Source organism: Equus przewalskii, chromosome X (assembly GCF_037783145.1).
Source record: "Equus przewalskii isolate Varuska chromosome X, EquPr2, whole genome shotgun sequence".
NCBI classification, from domain to species: Eukaryota; Metazoa; Chordata; class Mammalia; order Perissodactyla; family Equidae; genus Equus; species Equus przewalskii.
Window position 1 is genome coordinate 78870921 of NC_091863.1, and position 18588 is coordinate 78889508.

The window sequence follows — 18588 nt, forward strand, 5'->3', positions numbered from 1 at the left end:
GATCAAGCCCGGGTTTTATTATTTTTTGAAGAAGCAGTTTTATGTATCATCAGTGTTAATGAAAACATTATGTTCAATTCTTAAGTTGCATTGTGGATTTGAAATACGAAGTTCTCAGAACCATATGCTCATGTTCAAAACTGATGTCTTTGTAGCTGTGACTATTCAGGGCACGGAAATGTTTGGAAGTAAATGTGCATTTGAATCTGCAGGTTATACTTGATCATTAAGGCAGATTATTTATAGAAGCAGAGAAAGTAGAGAGCTGTCAAAATGGTTTTAAATAAAACGAACAAGCAACTGTCAAAAGGTATGGTTTGCAGCAGGAAGAGTTGCCATAATCTGAATCCTTTCTCTTTTGTGGAAAGAGCTGGCCGTGGCTGCCCCTGCAAGCAAAGCAGTTTGGAGCAGCTGGACAGAATGCTGGAGGAGAGACGCAGCTGGGCCGTTCTCTCCGGAGAGTAAGATGCATCCTCGGAGGTTGACTCAGCTGCTAGGAAACCTCCCATGACTAGCGGGCTCTGTTCCCCCCGTTAACTACGCAGTTTTTTTCGGAAACCATATTTGCAATAGCTTGAATAATATTAACTTTCTAAACTGACTAGAAAACAAAATAATCTGCTCCTAGAAAGGAGCAGCAAGTGCCTCTTATATCTAGATTAAACATACAGCTAAAATATTTTTTTAAGTAAGGTGACTTGTGCCAGACAGTAGTATAGTGTTCTGGTTACAAAGAATCTAGGGTCTACCGCTTCTTAGCCACGTGCATTTATTTGCACAGGTGTCTTGATTTCATTGAGCCTCAGTTTCTTCCATCTGTAAAATCGTGACAATAATGGCATCTGAGTTTATTTTTAGTGAAATGCTCATTTGCAAGTGACCAGCCTTTTCCCCAAGTTTAGAGAAAGTCTCCTCAATATATTTGTTGCTAGTAAGACTATCCTGCCATTTATTATAGAAATTGTGAGGTGCTGGCAATGAAACTGTGCAATCTGCCGAGTGAGCCACTTTTGGTGGCTCCGGGTCTAACTGCCATGTAGATTTAGACCCTGTGAACCTCTGTACTGCAATCTTCGCTTTCTCTTTGAGTTTGGCACCTGACGGTCTTCACAAAACTTTTTCAAGGTCATTTCTCTAATTTCTTGTTGACCAGAACTCCACTGATTCAAATGCTAATCTCACCCGAAACACCCTCACAGCCACACCCAGAAATAATGTTTAATCTACGTACCCCATGGCCAGTCAAGTTGCTACATGAACCATCACAATGTGTATAGTTCTATGTCACCTTAGATTCATCCAGGCTGTTGTGTGTATCAATAGTTTGTTCTTTTTATGACTGAGTAGTATTCCATGGTTTGGATGTGCCACAGTTCATTTAACCATTCACACATTGAAGCATACCTGCATTGCTTCTAGTTTTTGGCTGTTACAAATAAAGATGCTATGAACAATGGTGTACAGGTTTTTGTGAAGACATAAGTTTTTCATTTCTCTGGGATAAATGCCCAGGGGTGCAATCGCTGTGTTGTATGGTAGTTGCACATTTAGTTTTTTAAGAAACTGCCAAACTCTTTTCCAGAATGGATGTACCATTTTAATTTCCCACCAGTGGCCTTCTGATCAACTGTTGCTTCTTTCCTTGAGTCCTAAGTTTCCTAGCCAGTATGCTTTCTTCTCTCCACCTTTCAGAGTCTTCTTATGTTTGTTTTACATATAAGGTCTAAGGTTTACGTAGCAGGAAGAATAGGGAAAAGTACATCTACTCCATCTTCCCAGAAGCAGAAGTCTTCCCTGTTTTCTTTTAATGAACACAAAAATCTCATATTCTCTTTCAATTTTGTATGAAATTCCAAAATAGATTAACTCATGATTTAAAAAAATCACATTGAGACAAATTTCTGTTTTGTTTTCAAACTAACACACCATCTTTCTTCCCTCACCACTCTCTCATCTGATACTTACATATATTCCTCCACTTCATTGAGACTCAGTGTCCCCATATATTTTCAGAGCTCTGACAGTTTTAATTTCTACTCCCCCTGTTTTTATTTCTAGCAGTATCTCCACTCCCTAATTGGGCTGTTCTTTTGACACTTGTGACCTATTATGAAGCAAAACATCAAAATCAGTGTCAGATATTTTATCTAGTTTTTTAGAACAAAGATGTTCAACTCCAGATAAGTTTAGATAAACATCCACACTCTTAATCAATGCTTAGTTGAACCAGCCTTTAGTGAGCTTCTGAGTCCTGCCTATCACAAGAGATTTGCTTTTATCAGTATTTGAGTTCGTTCAAACTGGCCTGCTCACCTTTTTGCTTTGTATTTCCCTTAAAAGTACTTGTTTTTCCTGTGGAAGATTTGAGATCATTCTATTAATCTTAAACTGCAGTAGAAATATAAAAACTTTTATAAACCTTGTTTTCATCGTGAGAGGCATAATTATACACACATGCATATATAATTTATGCATATATTTTTGGTTGTTTTTGTGGTTATTTGGTTTTAAAGTGTAGTAAGAAAACAATACTACATTGGAGACAATCAAATAAAAGAGGATAGAAAGTCAAACAATTTCCGAATGGTTATTTTATTAGATTATGTTTTTGATCATTAAATTTATCCTCATTTTATAGACCAAAATAGTTACTTAAAATTTGCTGTATTTTTATGTGTTTGTTTTCATTGGAAACTTCTTGGTAAACTCCTTGGCATCAGTTTTTTAGAGGGGATGGGTATCCAGACTGCCATATACAAGTCAAGAGGGAGCTCTCTTTGTGCTGCCAATTTTGATCATTTAAATTTTGGTTTCTTTAGGTCGCATCTGTTTTTGTTTTTGTTTTGTCTTGGAAGTCTGGACTTTTATTGATCATTTGTTAGTGTTTTCTCTAAAATAATGATAATAATTAAAACCAAATAGCAAAAACCTAAAAAGTGTCTTCCTTTTTTGATTTTCCTTTCCTTTTTCTTTTTATTTTACATCTCCTGTGCTCCATCAGTAGACGGAACTTCGATTAGTTTTATGAAGTGCAACACTTAGCCCCCCCACTTTTTTTTTAAGGCAAAAGGTAAACTTCAGTGACTTGAAGTTGAGAATGGGGATACAGCTTCATTCACTCACACTCACACTGTAAAGTATTCCTCACCTCCTTTTAGCCTCAGTAGGTACAGTGCTGTGTGGTAAGGGTACACAAAGCCAGGTTCCATCATCCTCCTCAGTAGCATAGGTCAAGCTGTTTTTTATGATGAAACACAACTGCTGATCCCAATCTCTCATCTCTGAAAAATCAGTCATTCTACATAGCACCAGCAGAAATATGGAAAAGTGAATTGTAGCATTCTTTGGGAAGAAACAGCTTCCATCTCCTTTCCTTCTCATTGCCTTTCCTTTTCCCCTACGCCTTATTCCCTTCCTCCTCCTCTTTCCGCATTCAAATCAATCCAGTATTTTTCTCTTTTTCAAGATGGCTACTCTAGTGACTTTCTCTGAAGTGGGTGTTTACATAGCTGACCAACGGTGCTGCTGCTACTACCTACTGCTTCTGTGGTAGGACTTTCAATGTGGTATGTTTTCAGCATCTGTGCACACTCCTTACTTCCAGGTTTTTCAAAAGATTGCACATTTCCAGCGATGATCGTAGGTGTCACACCAATGGACACAGATCAACCTTGCTTCTTCAGTTTCCTCAGTCATTTCCCTATCCATGGAGCAAGGGTTTTATTTTGCTTGTTTTGAATCTCTATTCCTTAGTTAACACTTCAAGAATCATCAGCCTAGCTGCTACTAATTTCAGTACATCCTTTCCAAGTGCTGAATACAGGTTTTCTATCTGCTCAGCAGAGCCAGGACCTGCACTCTCTGTATGATCCTCAAACCTAGCAATGTGGTAAAAAAAAAATAAACTAAACTCTCCTCTTGGTTGCATCAGCAGTACATCTCGGTATTGCATTCCCCTTTGACCCTTGGGCGGTTACAGTATAGGCTTCCAAGCAGCCTTCCCTTAGCTCATTCAGATAATCCACGATGTCACAGTCTGACTTGTTCACCTGGGATTGGCAGGCTTGCTGAAGTATATTCAATACTACCTCTAGGTATTTATTAAACTCTCCACCAATAACAAGGGCAATATCACCAAACACACAGAATCTGTGGCTTCACAGACCTATGGACATTTTCATTCCTCATGTTCTCCATCAATAAAAAGTAAGATACTGGATTTCAATTTGTGACATGTCTTCCACTTATCTTACAGGCTCCAATAAAACCTTACACTCGATGTAATTGTCCAATGAAATACCCATACTCAGGAGAGCTTAGGGGCTTCTATATACTTCAGGAATTCGCCAACCAACATTTCTTCTTCTGTGCTAACTACCATCAGGTCACCCTCTTGCATCCCCTAGATCTGACTGTGCTTTGGAAATCCTTAACGGGGAGATCATTATTTCATCTCGATGCTGCACTTTTTAGAGAACATTGTGAAGAGTTCAGTGGAATAAAGCCTGAAGGTCATTGAATTGGGTCTTATCAGAAGTGCTTTTATCTGTGACTGTATCTGTATCAATACACTTTTTGCAGTTAGACCAGAGATGCTAGAGTCAAGTTTTGAACTGAAGGGTCATAGTACTTGGTACTATTTTTCACAATTCCCATAAAAGCTTCATATTTAGCACTTCTTGGGTTGTTATGGTGGCCATCAGTCCTGTCTGTGGTCTCCATGAACTTCTGAAATATGAGGATAAGCAGTAAGTAGTTGTTTTTTCCTGATCATTGCTTATAAAATTTCATAAGCAGCTTCAGCTAGACTAGAAAAAGAACAGCATGCATTGGACACTGTTCTGGGTTCAACCCTTAGGACTCCTATCAGACTGTAGCAGCGGAACCAAGTAGACATCAATACCAGCTTCATGAAGCAACTTGCAAAATCTACCCTCAGTCTACATACTTGTGTATCAAACAACTTATACAGGGGTGTTTGATTAATTATATTAAGATAGGCTTTGTCTGTACAACTAGGAGTTTGAACTTACTGGGTTTCCATTCTTCCAAGATACAGGCAAAAGCCATCACAGTGGTATCCTGGGATCACTAACCAGGGTTCTTGATATGTTCTTTAAGAGAGGAAAGGACACGTGGGACCGCATCATCTTCACATCAGGTGGCCAGGAGCATCATCATTTTCATCACCTTTTGCTAATATCTGTGTGAGAATTGGAACCTCAATTGTTGTATTCCCTTGGTGCAGCTCCTGCTGCGTGCTCTGTGGACCTCCTATGTTCTGTTGCCTCTTAAGCTTCAACGGCCAAATATATTTTGTCATCAAAGACATCAGACCAGAATTGTATTCCTTATGGGCCACTTCATCAAAGTCATTGTTTTACTTCAATTGTGATCACAAGAAAAGCAGGACTTGTATGTGTCTTCATGTACTGATAACACAAGAGCATTTTCTTCATCCGATTCTGTAATCTAGTCACTTATTATCATATTGTCTTGATAATAGGTTGCTTCACAGACTACCTGATAGAGAAATTGCTTTTCAGATCCTTTGCAAAGTTTGTTTTGATGAACTCCAATGACTCAGAAGTTCTTGAGTAGTCACTAACTTCACATTACTATTAGGATCTTCTTTCTTCTTCCCCAGGGTTATGGCAGTCAGAATCTCACTAGATTTATCCTGTAGCTGCTGTCTTTGAATACCTCAGCAGATGTAACAAATTGCATCCAATGTCGACTCTTTCATGTGCTCTGTGCTGTTGGGGTTTGTGACATTGGCCACCAGCTGAAGAATGAATTCTGACCACTGGTTCACTAGGATCTCTGCACAAACAATATCAGCCCTTATTGACAGGAAGAACTAAGCTGGTAGGTTTTTGTGCCAAAAGTCTGCAAAATAGTTCTTGGCTTCTCTGTCAAACATTAGCATCAATGGCAAGCCATTCTGCTGATGCTGTGCCTTGATGTTTGGATCCGTAGATGGCAAAGAGTTCTTGATCTGTAGACCAGCTGCAACCCTGCCAATCTGGCTGTTTTCTGAATTTTCTGTCACTCCGGCAGCTCCAGAAGGAACTTTGGCAAGTTTCACCACCCGACACTGCAGGAACTCCTACACAGCTTCTAGTTCAAGCAGAGGTGGAGACATGGTTTTCTCAAGGCTGAGGTCAGCTCCAAAGTGCAGATGGTTACAGTTGCTTCCCCTCAGGTGATGCTTGGCTTCTTGAGTGGCAGCTCTGACTGGTTACAGGGGTTGGGAGTCTAGTGGCACTGGAGGATGTGAAGAGGGTCAGAGTCACCACAAGTTCATTCATTTGCTCCTTCTTGATAGTACTCCATCACCCTTTTCCTCCAATTCCCTCCCTCCCTCCTTCTTTCTTTGCTGTTAGCAGTGGCAGCTACTCCTCTGGTGAGGGTGAGAGAGGAAACTTAGGGGCAGCTCAGAACGTGGCTGGAGGTGGGTTGGCAAGGAGAGAATGGAGAGAAGCAGTGACTGAACAGAAGCCAGCAGGGAGAACTTTTCTGCATTTTAGATTACAGAAACTAAAAGGTAAATCATGAACACCAGAGGTCATTAAAATGACTTATACTATTTGTGGAGGAGTGTGCAAGAATATCAGTAATCAGTTCATTGTGTTGGCCAAGTGCTCAAACAGGTGCTGATATCTTACAACCCTAATGATTTCCTTAAAGGAAATTACATTAGAAATGAACTTACAGGCTGCCATTCATCCAAAGTTTCTTCATGCCAGCCTGCGTGAGAGAATCAAACTTTCATTATTGATTAAGTATTTTGGGATTCAGACGAGTGACAGGAACTTTAAAAAACTGCTGTTTATGTGGTACTGAAGGACCATACATTAGACTTTTCAGCCCAAATTGCACAAATGTACACCACCACCATCAGCAGTGTCATCTGCAACATATGGAAGTAAAAGGGCTGACTGGCTCTTTGCCAAGTCTTAGACTTATCTGATATGGACCTGAAAGACAGGGATAGTAACTACATGCATTCAAATGTCATGCTAGCATGCACTTCAAATAAAGTTCAAAGTTACAAGGGCGGAAGAACTCTAGGAGCAAGAAGAAAACAATTTTAGCTTGCTTTCAAAGTGTCAAAATTAAGTGGCCAGTTGTTCCTGTATATCAGTTTGGTGCAGCTGTCTGGGAATGGAAATAATTTGATGGGTAGGGAAGGAGGCACTCCAGTTCAAGGGCTTCATCCTAGCAGGGGCAGGGGACTGGTATCGCCAAGAGGTAAACGTCAGGCAGCATGTTCCAAAGATACTTCCTGGAGGTAGCCTTTGAAAGATTGGCAAGGACTAGACAGGAAATTGATTCAGGACAATAGAGCCAGGAGCATGTTCTACACTAGGCACAGGCAAACAGATATGCACCTGGGTTTATATTTTGTTGAGTTTAGACAGAAATGTCTTGGAAGGTTTGTGCTGAGGAGAGAGGAGCAAAAGCTTTCTGCTAAAGTTGTCCAATCAGTAGTTGTAGCTAATGGCGGCAAAAAGTTAGATTTACTTATCTTAGACATGTGAATTGTGCTTCTTAGCTCTGGCAAGAAAGTTTGTGGAGCTGGTGAGTGCTTTCCACAAGGTAGTCTTTGATTAAATATTAGTGGGTTTGATCTGTGCCGTCTGCCTCATATTTTCACAGAGTGCCCAGATGTCTGTCTCCAGAAACTCACAAACTAAACATGAAGTGTGCAATCTGGAAGTATTAATTACCCTGTTGCTGTGATTCCCAGCCCAATAGCCCCTTTATATTAAGTATTTCCTAAAACCTACTTTAAAATTCTTAAATGAAATTTGTACATACTACAATCTACTGACACACACTATTAAAGAAAAAAATATGTATATAATGACCTAACAGTAAGATGAAGGGCAAATGAAAGGAAAGCAATCATGTCATAAAATAAGACATATTTCAATATGCAAATGCACAGGCAAACCACTGCAGAACTCAGATGCTTGTTAGGTAAAATCATTATGACATGACATGTTGACTTCATACCTACCCAACTCTCAAATACCCAAATACCATATGTCAGTGCTATTTTTTTTTTTTTTTTGGTGAGAAAGATTGGCCCTGAGCTAACATCTGTTGCCAATCTTCCTTTTTGTTCGAGGAAGAGTTTTGCTGAGCTAACATCTGTGCCAATCTTCTTCCATTTTGTATGTGGGATGCCACCACAGCACGGCTTGACGAGCAGTGTGTAGGTCTGTGCCCAGGATCTGAACCCATGAACCCCAGGCCACCAAAGTGGAGCACATGAACTTAACCACTACACCACCATGCCAGCCCATACCATGTGTCAGTGCTTTTTTTTGAGATTATTTCCCCAAATGATCATAAATGCTTATTAAGTTTCAAGCAAAACAGAGAAGAATATTTCCTCAAGTTACAGTGTATAAAAAGATTTTTCAATACGGGAACGTGTATCAGGACCTTTGAAATTCATCCAACAAATATTTATTGAGCACTCGTTATGTCCCAGATCCTGTGCTAGGGGCTTGGAACACAATAGTGAACAAACAGGCAAACAACTCTGCTCTCATGGAGCTTACAGACTAGTTGGGGTGGGGTGAGAAGGAGATAGACAATAAACATGGTAAACAAGTTAAATAGCATACATTACCCAACTATTACTTATTACCTAATTCCTATTAATAATTATTCTGAGACAAAACTGGAAAAGACACAGGGTGTAGAAAAGAATGAAGATGCGTAGATGGTACGTAGACGATGCATAGACTTTATTAAGTTTGTTAAAAAAAAAAAAAACCTTGTTTTCCTATCTAAAGAATAGCTCTACCGCAAAAATATTGACCAGTCTCCTCTGGAAGCCAAAATGTAATCATCACACACATTGGTAGTTTAAGAGACTACAGAAGCTCCAAGGACATTTGCCACAAGTTGCCGATTAAATTTTGACCAGATTTAGGCAAGCGTTCTGCAAAATGCACAGCTCTTCAACTAATTTTCAGTGCTCAAAGAAACAGAATTTACATCCTCTTGAACCCAAAGTGCCATCATCATCACCATCTTAATATTTCTTGAGAGTCCATTGGGTGCCTAGTACTGCATTAAGTTTTTAAAGTAAGCATTTTCATAGTCTTTATGGATTGTAATCTCACAACTGAGACCTTCACTTATAAATTAAAAAAATCATCTCTCTGTGCTATCATGAAAGGTAGCAGAATTTTGGCTTTGTAGTAAGACGTGTTAAATAGGTATAATAAAAGGACCCCTGGGTACATATCTGCTGCCAACTAAGAAACCTCCCCACAGGATATCTGCTTCAATGAACCTCTGGTCCTTGGAGTCAGAGGAAAATCTTCGTGATTATTAAATTGGATTGACACACACTGTCTTGAGACACCGGCAGGGGTTTCTACTGAGCACCTGCAGATCCCAATGTGGTTAGAAGCGAATACTCTTATGCAAGGATATCATTTCCAAAATTTGACACTGTGCTTGCATAACAGACACGGGTAGTTAATTAAAAAGAAGAAGATGTAATCCAGTTGTGAAAGAATTCTCCCACCCAACTCCAGAACATTATCTCATGCTATCTCTATGACTGGGTACTGCAGGAAAAGGTTATTTCTGAACAGCTTTGGAGTCAGATGGTTATATAAGCTGCACCCCAACATTTTGGCTTTGATTTCAGTGCATTTTGAAAGGCCAAGTGCAAAGTCTGACTGCTGGCAAGTTTTAATACTTCTGCCAGTAAATGCTGCTGAATCTCCCAAGCAGCAATGTGTTATTTTGATCTCTTTCCACCACCCTTCAGTTTCTCCCTGCCCTCTGGCACTAAAAGATAATCACTTCTGGGAGCAACTAATTCACCTAGAGATTTTCTTTAAATTCACTGTATTTGTTATGACAGGATGTATAACAAAATAAAAATAACGAATGAAAACAGCCTTAATTTATGTGTCAGATGAGCTAGAGTATAGATTGAATAGATGTGAAGAACACCATCACTTCTGACCTAGAGAGACACCCTTTGCCTCAGTGGCCAGTTGTTAATTTTTATCATAAGTCTCTCTGGATTTTGGGTAGTACAGCCAGCTGAGCTATCTTTTGAATACAGGGTTGCTTCCTTTCCAAAACATATCATGCCATCTTAAAACTGTCTTCAGCGATTCTTTTCTTTCTTTTTTTTTTAAAGATTGGCACCTGAGCTAATATCTGTTGCCAAGATTTATTTTTTCTTCTTCTTCTCCCCAAAGCCCCCCCAGTACATAGTTGTATATTCTAGTTGAAGGTCCCTCTGGTTGTGCTATGTGGGACGCTGCCTCAGCATGGCTTGATGATCGGTGCCATGTCCGTGCCCAAGATCCGAACCGGCGAAACTCTGGGCCACCAAAGCAGAGTGCACGAACCCAACCACTCGGCCACGGGGCCGGCCCCAGTGATTCTTTTCTTATATGAAAGAGTTTCATTGCAATGGCTTTTTGCCTTCTTTGACATAATCCAAAAAAGTTATGCGCACCTGGTAGAATCTTCTTCAATAATAGCCATACATGTTGCTATAGACTGAATGTTTGTGTCCCCCTAAAATTCATATGTTGAAACTTAATTCCCAATGTGATGGTATTGGGAGGTGGGGCTTTTGGGAGCTGATAAGATCCTGAGGATGGAGCCCTCATGAATGATATTAATGCTCTTATAAAAGAGACCCCAGAGAGCTCCTTTGCCCCTTCCACCATGTGAGGACACAGCAAGAAGACGGACATCTATGAACCAGGAAGTGAGTCTTCACCAGACACCGAACCTGCTGACACCTTGATCTTGGACTTTCAGCCTCCAGAATTGTGAGACATAAATTTCTGTTGATATAAGCCACTCAGTCTGTGGTATTATGTTTTAGCAGGCTGACCAGATGAAGACACTTGTTAATTTCAAGTTCTGTCTTCTGTGATGCAAATAATTCGTTTTCTCTATTACTAATACGAGTTTTCACATGAGAACCTTTCCCTCTTTCAAATGCAAAACTATCTGAAAAGTTTATTTAGTCTAATTCATCCCAGAGCCCTGTACTTGCCCACTGTTACTTTATTCTCCATGTGGAGAGCTGCACAGTGAGCGCTTGGGTGAACGTTGGGAGAGTGCTTGGCAGATGCCCCACACTCTAGCAGTCTGAAGTATGGTTTGATGAATAGTAGTATCTTCTTGAGTCACCTTAGTAATTAGTAGACACACTTGGAAGCCTGTAATCATTCTGTATCTGAAACGAAAAACGAAAGGCTAACTCTTTTTCTGACTCCTCCAGGAGGGGAAATATGCTTCTGAAAACAGGACACTATTAGAATGTAGGATGTAGAATAAAAGGGGGTTAAGGATGAGGGAGCTAGTAAGAATGAAAATAGTATGACATTCTTGAATGAAATATGTGATAAAGCCAGATATTCCAGTTAAGCCGACAGAGCGTCAGATAAATCAAGCAAAATGAAACTTGGCAACATTACAAATATCTTTTCAATATTTCAGTGTGGAAAGAGACATCTCTAAGTGCAAGTATAGTATTCCTTCATAGTTATGCATGTGGCAGATATGCTGATGTTATCTTGAATTTTTTTCCTCACTTGATTTTCTTTTTTTTTTGCTGTAAGAACACTAAACGTGAGATTGAGCCTCTTAACAAACTTTTAAGTACACAATGCAGTGTTGTTAACTATAGGCATGATGTTGTACAGCAGGTCTCTAGAATTTATCCATCTTGCATAGCTGAAACTTCATACCCATTGATTAACCACTCTATCTCCCCCTCACCCATCCCCTGGCAAACACCATTCTATTATCTGCTTCTATGAGTTTGACTCTTTTAGATACTTCATATAAGCGGAATCATGCGTATTTGTCCTTCTGTGACTGGCTTATTTCACTTGGCATAAAGTCATCCATGTCCATCCATGTTGTCATATTGGGCAGGATTTCCTTCTTTTTTAAGACTGAATACTTTTGCATTTTATGTTTATACCACATTTTTTTATCCATTCATCTATCGATGGACATTTAGGTTGTTTCTATATCTTGGTTATTGTGAATAATGTTGATGCTATCTTTAAAAAATCATTAAATATTTTTCCAGGAGAGCAACTGAGACTAGAGACATGTAAAAGAAAGAGATCTTAACACTTAGTGACTTCCCACATTAACTGTCATATAAGTTTTTCTACTTTATATGCTTCCTAAGATAGTCAACATGGAAGAAAATGATACATCTTGCCAAGTGTGAGGTATAAGGTCTGATCCAGCCAGACAGCCAGACAACCATTGAATGAATATGCATTGCATCTATCTCCTATGTGTTAAACACTATCAGAAGTATAAAGGTGAATCAATCATTGATCCCACACCCAAGAAACTAACAGTCAGATGGAGAGAAGATATGGAGAATAAGAGAAAGTAATGAGACCACTAGTTAAAGTTATACTAATTTGTAACCCACATTTATCTACAAAGGGATTGAGAGGGCTTATAACATAAGTATTATAGGATAGTAAACTAGAAAAAAATATATAAACCAAGGGAAAAAGGGAATGTATGTATGCTAATTATAAAGATAAATAGAATGTCTGTAATTGATCTGCTATGGTGGCTCTGAGCTTCCTGAAAGATAGAACAAAATAAGTTACAAAGTTATGAAAAGCAGGGCCCGTATCAAACTGTTGGTTTGCAACCTTAGGAATTCCCTGGGTGAAATATGAAATTGACCTCCATGTACAGAGAGCAAAGAGAAACAAAAGAGCCAAGCCACTCTAGATTGGTAGGCGGCAGTTTTAATAAGCCAAGAAACTTACACATGGGTCTTGTCTTGAGCAGCCACAAGACGGGTAGTTCTCCATACCAGCTCCTCAGAATCTTAAGAGTTTCTACAGAGGCCTTAATGGGGTTCAGTCATGTATACCATCCAGATGGTCTCAGCAACACGTTACTCTCTCAGAGCTGCATCCTTGAAGCGGCAGGATGCAGGAACAGTGGGTGGAATGCACATTCCAAGGACAGGGGAAGAAGCAAGGAGCCTCTGCTCGGGTCCAGTTCATGGATCAGCTAGGGGTCATGTCCTCTTGATGACCTCTTCCAACATGAATCCATGTTAGTTCCTCAGGAGAGACAAAGTTTCCTATGGTGCTAGATTCTATCATGTAGTTCATTGGATAGTGCAATGAAAAATGAATACTTTTAAGGCAAATGCAGAATATTCCATAATTGTTTATAAAAGCAGAGAGGGCAATATACAAAGGTAACACTGTGAAGGGAATTATAAGAGAAACTAAGATAAAGCTGTTGAAACATATCATTTTCTGTGGTCTCAATAATAAAAGCATAGAATTTATAGCAATGATTCCAAGATGGCGGCCTATGGACTGTTGATTATCCATAGTTCTGTTTTTATTGGTACATGGTGAATGGGGAAAATATACTGAATTTTTAACAAAGCTTAATTTGTTTAATTTAATGTCTATCTTTTATTCTGAGATAATTTCCTCCTATTTTTTATATTAAAATGTCTTTTGTTCTGAGAAATAATGTTGATAGTAGAAAGTTATTTACTAAAATGTACTGACTTCATGAAGTATGAAGTTGGCAACGAAATGTTGGTCTCCTCGTCTTTTGTTGGTTTGTGTTTTGTTTTAATCTTGCATCAATGAGACACAAGCCTAGAGACAATATCCAAAGGTATCCAGATGGGTAAGGACTACATACTTGTCAGTCTTTGCCAACCCAAGTCATGTCTACTGGCAGTAATAAACTGCTAACTATGGTCTCAGCATAACGCAAACTATGATAGGATTCAATTCAGGATGAGGGTGTATCTTAGGTGTACCTTTTCCCCATGGAGTTGGAAAAGTCTGATTCCCTTGACCAGTGATGAATTTCAGGCTGCAATATCTCATCTAGTCATCATTATATGTTGTTAATCCATTAAACCAGACTTTTCTTAGTACATACAAAGGATAATGAACTAAAATTGTGAAACAATAAGAAAAAAGGCAACAGATAACAAAATAATTAAAATTTATTAGAATTCATAAATGAAAAGGCACTATTTTAATGATAAGAAATTGATGAAGAAAAAATGAAACACTAAACAAAATAAAATGAAAAAGATAACAAGATTGTATTTAAAATAGAAGACAAGGATTCAATGGGAAAACCTGATTGCAAAAAAAATCTAACTCATGTATCCTAGGCTTTCTTAGATTGTAATTAAAAAAAAAATCTTTTCCACACCCCAATTATTATGGCATGAATTTCTCGCTTACCAATTTCCTGCCTCAAAATATCCTCTAGGCTCAGTATATTTCCTTATGTGTGCTTTATAATGAATCTTTCCAGAATTTCTGTTTTGTGTTCCACGTCTTGACACAATAGGGCTGCCTCTTTAGCCAGTAACCCTCATAAAATTGCTGGTCTCTTAAATTGTTGCCCCGTGAGCACCTATCACATATACTCCTCCCCAACAGCCTCTGAGGAGGGATACAGCCCTCTCCTTGGATAAGAATTACCTCCTCATAAGATTGTTGAGGGAGTCAATGAAAAAATGCACATAAAGCACTTAGAAAGGGACAGGAATATAGCAAGCAGTCAATAAACGGTAGTGACAGTTATATCTGCTCCTGGTCTTTGCTCGCGTGGCCCTTATGGTAGGTGGTATTGTTGTTCCCAATTACTCACTCTCTCCGTAGAAGGATTATACATTCTCGTCTGTGGCCATGTGACTTGTCGCGTGTCCACGTGGAGGAGTATATTCACTGCCTCACTGATTTGCTGCTTGGCCATGTAACTTTCTTTAGTCAATGAAATATGAGTGAAATGATATGTGCCACATCTGAGCTGAAGCTTTAAGAGACTGAAATAGGGGCTGCTCCTTCAGCTTAGGTGCCATCATGAAAAGGTACAAATTGCAGAGTGAGAGCCCACCCATAGTCACTGACGGGAATTATGAGGGAGAAGAAAAAATACTGGTTGCTTTTAAATCAATGAGATTTTTTTTTACTTTGGTGTAACCTCAAACAAGCTGACTGATGCAGTTTCGCGTCTTCAGTTACTGTAAATATCCCTGTTCCTGATTATTCATCCTACTTTTTCATTCTTGCTTTCTTCTTCCTTCTCACATGTAGTTCCTTTTAGACTATGACATCTAAACTGTTATTTGTTTAAATTAAATTTTCCCAGCTGTGGAGTACATACTAGAGTGGGACACAGGCACATGATAGGTGATTCATAATAAAGTTAATCTCTTTTCAATGCTCATTTAGTTCTTCTGATTACATTAAGGAGCAATTCTTAGTTTGGGGAAAGTTTGTTATTAATAATTCAAACAGTTGGTAATGTCCTTTTAAAAGAAAGACAAAAGTGATCTTCAAGCTAAGAGACTAGGACTAGCAACAGTATCTAGATGGAATTTAATAATATTGTTTAATGCGTATTGTATTAATTGTATGGTCACTCCTGTTAATAACAACTCATAATGGTCTGCCAATTACAATATAGCTCCTCTTTTAAATAAATACATTTATGTAAGTAAAGAAATGAGCTGATTTAAGTAAAATTTCATGTGATGAAATTTGGGAGCTGTTCTATTGAAAGCCCTTGTTTTCACCTTTAGTACTGGAAGGGTACCCATCCGAATCTCCGCGTCTCCTGGATTTGCTGGCTTCCATGTCTATTTCCGGTCTGCCTCTTAGATTTACACCCTTTACCTCCTGCCCAGTACAAGTTTCTGGGCATCATATCTTATAACGTGATTCCTGCTTCAAATTTTTAAATTTGGCTGAAAAGACAAATCCATTGTATCTTGTATCTACTTTTCTGTAGACTTAAGTCATTTTGAAGAATAATACACACGGCTCTAATTTTGTTGCTGATTCTAGTAGATACACAGCAGCTCAACACCACCAGGACTGTTTTTACTGTGATCTCTTCTTATTTTTGACACACAGTCCACTCCTCAAAGCTGAGTCTTGGATCCCAAGTGTAAAAGGGATCTATTGCTTCTAGTAATAGCATTTTCTCTCCCCTTATTAATGCCCCCAATAATCTTAAAGACTTTGGGGAACCAACTGCTACACACAGCTAACTTGATTGAGCTATTTACAATAACTCATGGTTGTTTTCCTTAGAGAAGGCTTCAACTATAAAGTCCTATTAATGTTTATCAGAAAGCTAAACTGTTTTCCCTATAATACGTATTTTTTTCTTATTTAATATAAACGTCTTTGTTGGAGCATGTTGCTCAGTTTCCCAAGGCAATTAGATTTGCTTGAAGTGAATCTACTTTGTGCCCCTCCTTACATAGTAATAAAATAAAGATTTGCTTGGTACTAGTTAATGTGCTGAGCCACTGATGAAACTGGCACAGCCTCAGGGGTGGGCATGGTAGAGGGGCTGGACCAAGGGCTACTGATGAGCTTGGGATCAGCAGCCATGAGTTAGATCTAGCAAGTCAGAAAATAAGGTTGCAATGAGGTCTTCCTCTTTCTGTTGCTACTAATAGTATCATTAGAGTTGCCTCCCTATGATGCAATTGCTCCACAGACCCCTTAATGAGAACCAAAGGATAGTTCTATTATTACTGGACTCTCCAACTTCCAGCAGTTACTACAGCCTGATACTGTTGGCCTGTGCTTGGTGAGATGGACACCAGAGGTGTATATGTGGCATGTTCTGGGGCTCTGGTGGCTACTATAGGTTTTCTTATTCAGATTTACCTCTAATCAATTAATTAAGCAACTGTGCTTGCGATTTGATAATTAGCATTTACACGGTGATTTATTTTTTCAGAGTATTTAATTACCTATCTATGATAATAATAATAGTGCTACAATTTATTAAGCACCTACTACGCTCCAGGCATTTTACATATTCATTCAGTCAACAATTATTGAGATCTTACTGTGTTCTCTATGCACTTTCCTGGGCACTAGGGGCACATCAGTGAATGAGATAAGATACTTGGTCTCTTGGAAGTAACAATATACTAGGGGAGAGGGAAAGTAAACCGACAATAATAGTCAATGAACTTGATACATTCTATAGATAACATAAGGTAGTACGTGGGGAAATGCAGAGTGTGAGTGTAGACATTGCTAGTTTATGGAGGGTCGTCAGGGAAGGCTCCTCTGATAAGATGAGATCTGAGCCAAACCCTGAAGTGAGAGACGCTCCACTACCTCTCTGACTTCATTTCCTGCCACTTTTCTCTCATCACGTCCTTGACATGCTGTTTCAGATAGACTAGACTCCTTGCTGTTCTTTGAGAATAACCTTGCCATCTCCTCTGCCTGGAATGTTCTCTTATTTATTTACCTAGCTCCTTCTCTCACCTCATTCGGAGATGTAAAATCAATAGGAATGGGCAACGGGTTGAGTGAGGGAGTTCAGAAAGCAGCACGAATGAAAGATTTGACCCATATTTTGGGCTTGGGCAACTGGATATATGGTGATATAAACAACACAGGATGAAAAAGCTGGATTTGAGGAGGAAGATTATGAACTCTGTTGTGAACAGTCAGACACGTATATCTGACTATCAGGGAAGAGATTTGGGCTGGCAATTTATAGTGTTTGGTTTTTGAATAAACGAGTAAGTTATAGATTTTGGAGTCAACAACTCATAGGTGGAAATGGTCAACCACAAGACTGAGTGAGATCACGCAGGGAGAGCGTGCACAGTGACAAGAGAAGAGGGCTTAGTACAGAGTAATGAAAAACAGCTGGGTAGGGGAAGATGGGCTCTTGAAGGGTACTGGGAAAGAATAGCCACAGAGAGATAAATGGAAATCCCAGAGAACACAGTGACATGGAAGCCAAGGGATAGAGGTCTTCAAATTAAGAAGTGGACAAGAATGAGAAATGTTGTCGAGATCAAACAAAATGAGAAATGAGAATGCATCAGACTTATAAATGAAGAAGTAGGTGATAAATGAAAAGCAGTTTTAATGTAGTGGTAGGTAAGACAGATAGCTGTGGGTTGACAGGTGAGTGGGAGAATAGCAAAGAGAAACTTTAGGCAGCTCCCTTAAGACATTTGGATGTAAAGAGGTGGTGAGGGATAGAGTGATAGCTGGATTAGAACTTTATCTCATTTGATTCTCGTAACAACCTGATAAGTCTAGCACTGATATCTTTCTCTGTTGTACAGTTGAGCCTCAGAATGACTAAAAACTTTCCCGGGGAGGGGGGGGGCCCAGCCTGGTGGCATAGTGGTTAAGTTTGTGCACTTGGCTTTGGTGGCCGGGGGTTCTTGGGTTTGGATCCCAGGCGTGGACCTACACACCGCTCATGAAGCCGTGCTCTGGCAGCATCCCACATACAAAATAGAGGGAGCTTGGCACAGATGCTAGCTCAGTGATAATCTTCCTCAAGCAAAATGAGAAAGATTGGCAACAGAAGTTAGCTCAGGGCCAATCTTCCTCACACACACACAAAAAGAACCCCAAAAAATCCACCCAACTTTCCCGTGGTTGAATATCTAATAAATGGTAAGACCGAAATTTTAAGCCGATTCTTCTCTCTCCAAAGTTCTTTCTAGTCTAGTCCTTACTCCCAGTTGTTGTAAAC

At 39.3% G+C, this 18588-nt stretch overlaps 1 pseudogene; it reads right to left on the bottom strand.

Moving 5' to 3' along the window:
- Nucleotides 1–3665: 3665 nt before the first annotated feature.
- LOC139080870 (importin subunit beta-1 pseudogene) overlaps nucleotides 3666–18588 on the bottom strand; it is a 37633-nt pseudogene continuing 22710 nt past the window's right edge.